Here is a 7,808-nt window from a genome sequence, read left to right as displayed (position 1 = left end):
TACTGACCTCCATCAGGTTGCAAACTGAATATATTTTTTTCTGCATCTACCTCTGAAAAAATATTGGGCTTCTAGCTGTGTGTGGAACTTGTTGTATTAGTCCATCTATACTGACCTCCATCAGGTTGCAAACTGAATATATTTTTTTCTGCATCTACCTCTGAAAAAATATTGGGCTTCTAGCTGTGTGTGGGTCTTGTTCTATTAATCCATCTATACAGACCTCCATCAGGTTGCAAACTGAATATAATTTTTTTCTGCATCTAGCTCTGAAAAAATATTTGGCCTTCTAGTAGTGTGTGGGACTTTCTCTGTTAGTCCATCTATACTGACCTCCATCAGGTTGCAAACTGAATATATTTTTTTCTGCATCTACCTCTGAAAAAATATTGGGCTTCTAGCTGTGTGTGGGTCTTGTTCTATTAATCCATCTATACTGACCTCCATCAGGTTGCAAACTGAATATAATTTTTTTCTGCATCTAGCTCTGAAAAAATATTTGGCCTTCTCGTAGTGTGTCGGACGTTCTCTATTAGTCCATCTATACTGACCTCCATCAGGTTGCAAATTAAAAATAATTTTTATCTGCATCTACAGTACCTCTGAAAAAATATTTGGGCTTCTAGCTGTGTGTGGGACTTGTTGTATTAGTCCATCTATACTGACCTCCATCAGGTTGCAAACTGAATATATTTTTTTCTGCATCTACCTCTGAAAAAATATTGGGCTTCTAGCTGTGTGTGGGACTTGTTGTATTAGTACATCTATACTGACCTCCATCAGGTTGCAAACTGAATATATTTTTTTCTGCATCTACCTCTGAAAAAATATTGGGCTTCTAGCTGTGTGTGGGTCTTGTTCTATTAATCCATCTATACAGACCTCCATCAGGTTGCAAACTGAATATAATTTTTTTCTGCATCTAGCTCTGAAAAAATATTTGGCCTTCTAGCAGTGTGTGGGACTTGTTCTATTTGTCCACCTATACTGACCTCCATCAGGTTGCAAATTCAAAATAATTTTTTGTATGCATCTAGCTCTGAAAAAATATTTGGCCTTCTAGCAGTGTGTGGGACTTTCTCTGTTAGTCCATCTATACTGACCTCCATCAGGTTGCAAACTGAATCTAATTTTTTTCTGCATCTAGCTCTGAAAAAATATTTGGCCTTCTAACAGTGTGTCGGACTTTCTCTATTAGTCCATCTATACTGACCTCCATCAGGTTGCAAATTAAAAATAATTTTTATCTGCATCTACAGTACCTCTGAAAAAATATTTGGGCTTCTAGCTGTGTGTGGGACCTGTTGTATTAGTCCTTCTATACTGACCTCCATCAGGTTGCAAACTGAATATATTTTTTTCTGCATCTACCTCTGAAAAAATATTGGGCTTCTAGCTGTGTGTGGGACTTGTTCTATTAATCCATCTATACAGACCTCCATCAGGTTGCAAACTGAATATATTTTTTTCTGCATCTACCTCTGAAAAAATATTGGGCTTCTAGCTGTGTGTGGGACTTGTTGTATTAGTCCATCTATACTGACCTCCATCAGGTTGCAAACTGAATATATTTTTTTCTGCATCTATCTCTGAAAAAAATATTGGGCTTCTAGCTGTGTGTGGGACTTGTTGTATTAGTCCATCTATACTGACCTCCATCAGGTTGCAAATTGAATACAATTTTTTTCTGCATCTAACCCAGCCAATAGTTTTGGCCTAATACCACAGTTTGGCCACTCAGCTCTGCTCGGTTACCATCCATTGTTTTTTTGTGCAAACAACTCCAGAGTTGTGAATTAGTTAACCACCAAAATGAGTGGAAAAAGGCCTGCTGCTGGTGGAAAGGGGAATAGGCGTGTTGGGAAGGGGAAAAAAGGTTGTGTCCGTGGGGTAGGTGTTAAAGCAACAGTAACATCTGCAGAAGAAAGACCATCTTCCAGCCAAACTAAAATGTCTACTTCTTTTAGCGTACAATGTGATAAGATCCCTTTCTTACGGCCACGCCAATCGCTACAAATTCCAGATGAGGCACAAAAACAGCAGGTGCTTCAACGGATATCAAGTGCTCCTTTAAGTGGGCTCTCCTCCACATCAACTTCAACATCACAAATACTCCAGTCCTCAAAGGTGTCACCCAAATCGCACTTGCTTCCTCACAGCTCCCAAATCTCCAGCTGCCCGTCTGAGTATGAGGTAGAACAGATGGTTGAGTCTGCAGAGCTGTTTACTCATACTATAGCCTGGGAATCAGAGGTCGACTCCAGCGCTTCTGTGAATCCAGACGAGGAAATGATCTGCACTGATGCCCAGAATCTTTATGAGTCGGATCCAGGACCAGACGCAGAAGGTTCTGACCATAATGTAGACCCTCATTCCCAAACTGTAACTCCTGTTGGTGGAGACAATGAGGAAGACGATGATAAGACTCAAATACCTGATTGGAGCGACAACTTTAGTTTTTTGTCAGGGCAGGAACAGGTTGGCTCTGAGGACGACGGGTGTGATAACACACAGGGTGATGATGATGAGGTTGGAGATCCCACTTACTGTCAACCCACAGTCAGCCAAGAGATGAGGTCAGCAGAGGAGGTGGAGGAAGATGCTAGTGACGACGAGGTCAGGTTGCGCCTTCCTGGACAGAGACGTAGTACTGGAAGCACGTCAACAACTGCATCCTCAAACACAACTCTGCCTCTCACCACAAGTCGTGGTGGCTCTTCATGTCGCATGGGTGCTAAGCCTTGCATAGCCTGGGCATTTTTTCAGATCGATAAAGATGACCCAACTCGTGTTATCTGTAACATTTGTCAGCAAAAGCTAAGTAGAGGCCAAAAAATACATAGCTTGAGTACTTCATGCATGAACCGGCACATGGACATGAAGCATAAGTTGCAGTGGGAAGCTCAGTGTGCTACAATGCGGCCTATCCGGCCGGGCCAACCACCGTCTGCCATATCTTGTGCATCCGCGGCCTCTTCATCCTCTGTGACTGGGGGAACAGCAGTCACACCTGTTTTGGGGCGCAGACCTGCCACCTCTTTACCGTCAACAGCCAGCGTGATTGGCAGGTCATCATTTTCTTTGGAGGTGGCAACACCAGCTGGTGTTGAGCGCTGTCCGACATCGATAGCACCACCTTTGGATCAAGGCAACCTAACATGTCCGCCTGCATCATCCTCACAGACCGGCAGTTTGCCGGGGACACCCTTATCAACCCCGTCTAAGCACAATAGCCAGCCATCGGTCCCTCAGATGTGGACAAGTAAAAGACCATTTCCTCCTAGCCATGAGAAAGTTAAGAGGTTGAATTTCACCATCTGCAAGCTCTTGGCTACAGAAATGCTGCCTTTCCGCCTGGTGGACACAGAGGATTTTCGAGACCTTATGTCCGTCGCAGTGCCCCAGTACCAGATGCCCAGTCGGCACTACTTCTCAAAGAAAGGTGTGCCTGCGCTCCACCAGCATGTCGCACACAACATCACCGCTTCTTTGAGAAACTCTGTGTGTGACAGGGTGCATTTCACCACAGACACTTGGACGAGTAGGCATGGACAGGGGCGTTACATGTCGCTGACTGGGCACTGGGTAACTATGATGACAGCAGGACAAGGGGCTGCTGTCCAAGTCTTGCCGTCCCCACGAGTTGTGCGTCAATCCTCTTTATGTCAAAGTTCCTCCACTGCTTCTGCCTCCTCAACCTCCTCTCGGTCTTCCACCTGCACCCAAAGCCTGTCTGGTCATGCCACAAGCTTTCTAACTGCGCAGAAGGGATCCTGCACACCTCCTTACTATGCTGGCAGTAGGGCTCAACGTCATCAGGCGGTTTTTACATTGAAATGTCTGGGAAATGTGAGTCACACAGCTGAGGAGTTGTGGTCAGCTCTGGAGAACCAATTTCATGAGTGGTTGTCTCCACTGGACCTGAAACCAGGGAAGGCCGTGTGCGACAATGCTGCAAACCTGGGTGCGGCCCTTCGCCGGGGCAATGTCACACACGTGCCTTGTATGGCTCACGTGTTGAACCTGGTTGTCCAGCAATTTTTAGCCCACTATCCCCGACTAGATGGCCTTCTGCAGAGGGCACGTTCGCTGTGTGCTCACTTCCGCCGTTCGCATCCCGCAGCTCAGCGACTTACATCTCTACAGAAGTCGTTGGGCCTGCCACTTCACCGGCTAAAATGCGATGTGCCTACCCGGTGGAATTCAACTCTGCACATGTTGCAGCGACTGTGGCTGCACCGACAAGCCCTGGTGCAATACGTTCTGACGTATAGCCTGGGCAAACGAGATTCAGAGGTGGGGCAAATCAAGCTGGAGGAGTGGTCTCAGATCAGGGACCTATGCACCCTTCTGCACAGTTTTGAAATGGCGAAGAAGATGTTTAGTGCTGACGATGCCATTATCAGCATGACTATTCCGGTGATTTACATGCTGGAGCACATGTTAAACAGAATTCGGAGTCAGGTGGTGGCACAAGAGGAGGTGGAGGAAGTAGAGGAGGAGGAGTTGTATGCGGAAGGGCTAACATCTGCAAGGTCCAGACGGTCGGCAGCACCAAGGTGGCAGGCATGTGAGGGTGGGGGAGATGGTTTTACCAGGGCGCATGGTAGCAGCCAAACTAGTGAGGAAGGTGCAGGAGCCCAGGAAGAAGTGGAGGACGAACTGATGGAAGACTCATCAGATGAGGGAGACCTTGATCACATTTCTGTTGTGCGAGGTTGGGGGGAGAGGACAGAGGAAGGAAGCATGATTGTTACCTCGCCACCAACACAACAGGGACTTGGTGCTCCTGGATGCGCAACACACATGAGTGCCTTCTTGCTGCACTACCTGCAACATGACCCTCGAATTGTGAGAATTAGAAATAATCCTTACTACTGGGTTGCCACACTGTTAGATCCCCGGTACAAAAGTAAATTTGCAGAAATTATTCCTGCCATAGAAAGGGATGCACGCATGCAGGAGTATCAGCAGAGACTGTTGCATAATCTTACATGTGCTTTTCCACAAAATACCAGTGGTGCACGTAGTGAATCTCACAGTTCCAACTTGCCAACCGTGGGACCGTCAAGTGTTCAGCACTCAAACCGTAACAGAACCACAGTATCTGCTGGTAACATCAATTTTGCAGAATCATTTCACCACTTTTTTAGCCCATCCTTTGCAAGGCCACAGGAGACAAGAAGTCTGACACATAGTCAACGCCTAGAGACGATGGTACAGGAGTATCTCCAAGTAAACATTAAAGCCACGACTGTGTCACTGGACCATTGCTCTTTTTGGGCTTCCAATCTGGATAAATGGCCGGAGCTAGCCACTTACGCCTTGGAGATCTTGTCATGCCCCGCAGCCAGCGTTCTGTCTGAACGTGTGTTCAGCGCTGCTGGTGGTGTGCTGACAGATAAGCGCACGCGGCTCTCCACTGATAATGTAGACAGACTCACGTTCATAAAGATGAACAAATCATGGATCCGAAACGACTTTTCTACCCCTGTGTCATCCTGGGGAGAGTAAAAGCTTGATGATTGGTTAAAATCACCCTACCAACCGTTTTAAGCTTTCAAATTACTAATCATGTTTATCTGTATCTTGACTGGAAAATAATTTGGGCTTTGTAGCAGTGTGCAGCACTGATCCTATTAGGCCATCTATAATAAGCTCCACCAGATTTAAAATTAAAAATAATTTTTAGCTGCATCTAGCCCGGAAAATAATTTTGGGGCTCCGAGATGCGCAAGACACATAAGTGCCTTCTTGCTGCACTACCTGCAGCATGACCCTCATATTGTCAGAATTCGAAGCAATCATGACTACTGGGTTGCCACACTCTTAGATCCCCCAAACTTTTCGATCAACCTTTTCATTTTAATAAAGACCAAAAAAATGGTCATTTTTGAAATTATAAGCATTAGCAGGTTGTTAGAAACTGAAATGAAACAGTTTTCAACTCAAAACTTTATTCTAGGTGATGTTACATTTTCACATAGGACCCCTTGTTCGAAAGGAGCTTCTGAACTCTCTCGTCCATTGAATTTGTCAGGTTTTGGATGGTTTCTGCTTCAATTGTTTTGCATGAGGACAGAATACCCTCCCAGAGCTGTTGCTTAGATGTGAACTGCCTCCCGTCATCATAGACACTCCTTTTAATGATGCTCCAAAGGTTCTGAATGGGGTAGAGGTCAGGGGAGCATGGGGGTCACACCATAAGTTTGTCCCCTTTTATGCCCATATCAGCCAGAGATGCAGATGTTTTATGTGCAGCATGAGATGGTGCATTATCATGCAGAAAAATGATCTTGCTGTGAAATACACGGTTCTTCTTCTTGAACCATGGCAGGAAGTGCTGTTTGAGAAAATCCACATACATTATGGAGTTCATCTTTAGCGCCTTCAGGGATCCTAAAGGGGCCGACAATCTCTCTCCCCATGATTCCAGCCCAAAACATTACTCCACCTCCTCCTTGTTGGCGCTGTAGCCGTGTTTGCGTGGGGTGTCCATCAACCAGCCATCCTCCACTCCATCCATCTGGACCATCGAGCGCTGCACGGCACTCATCCGTGAACAAAACAGTTTTGAAATCAGTCTTCATGTAATGTTTGGCCCACTGGAGCCGTTTCTGCTTGTGTGAAGTGGATAGAGGAGGTCTACAGGATGGCGTATGCACAACTGCAAACCTCTGAAGGACCCTGCATCTTGTTGTTCGGGGGACGTTGGAGGCACAAGCAGCTTCAAAAACTTGTCTGCTGCTATGACAAGGCTTTTTTGCCGCTGCTCTTTCAACCTGACGTAATTGCCTGTAGGAAAGAGTCCTCAATTTGCCCTTATCAGCACGCACACGTGTGTACTGTGAATCAGCTACATACTTCTTGATTGCCAAGACACTTCATCCTGATCATCGCACAATGTTGATTGTAGTCATGCCTTGACCTAAACACTCCACAATTTGTTGCTTCTCAGCAGCCGACACATCCTTTTTCTTTCCCATTTTGGCAGAAAATGTAGGCTGCTTAATAATGTGAGAGAGCCTTCTTAAGTAGTCTTGCCTTTCATTGGACACACCCGCCAAACTAATTAGCACAGGTGTCTGCAATTACTTACAGTGATATAAAGAGCCCTGACACACATCACCATCAATGAGTTTAACTGACAAACAAACAAATTCTTCCCTTATCACTCCTAAACTCTTTTTGCATAATAATTTGGAACGCAGTGTACATGTGCTTTTCCACAAAACACCAGTGGTTCACGTAGTGAATCTTACAGTTCTAACTTGCCAACCGTGGTCTGTATGGAATTGTTCAATAAAGGGCCCAAAATTAAGATAACATAGATGGGAGAGGTCTCTATGAATAGGAATTCCTAAGTATTTGATACCCTGTGAGGGCCAGGCAAAGGGAAAGTTGGACTGGATGGAATCCTATATGGATTTGGGGAGGGAGACATCGAGGGCCTCAGACTTCGCTGCATTGATTTTAAAATTTTACCATGTAACAAAGTGATCTATTTCAGCCATAACAGCAGGGATGGATATATGTGATTGAGTGATATATACTAGGACATCATCAGCAAATAGAGAGCACTTGTACTCGGTGCCTCCCACCTCAATCCACCTAATATTGGGGTTATGGCGAATTGATGAGAGCAGGTGCTCCGTCACTAGGATGTATAAGAGAGGGGACAGAGGACATCCCTGCCTTGTCCCATTGGTGATTGTGAAAGGTGATGAAAATGTTCTGACGCACCCCCTGGGCCTTGGGACACCCGGAGCCGGACCCTTTTTGGTGGATGCTGGTGGTTGTAGTCTTCG

The sequence above is a fragment of the Phyllobates terribilis genome, unplaced genomic scaffold (genome assembly GCF_046119375.1).
Source record: "Phyllobates terribilis strain yellow unplaced genomic scaffold, ASM4611937v1 Scaffold_11__3_contigs__length_659146591, whole genome shotgun sequence".
In the NCBI taxonomy this organism is placed as follows: Eukaryota; Metazoa; Chordata; class Amphibia; order Anura; family Dendrobatidae; genus Phyllobates; species Phyllobates terribilis.
Note: the sequence above shows the minus strand (reverse complement) of the source record.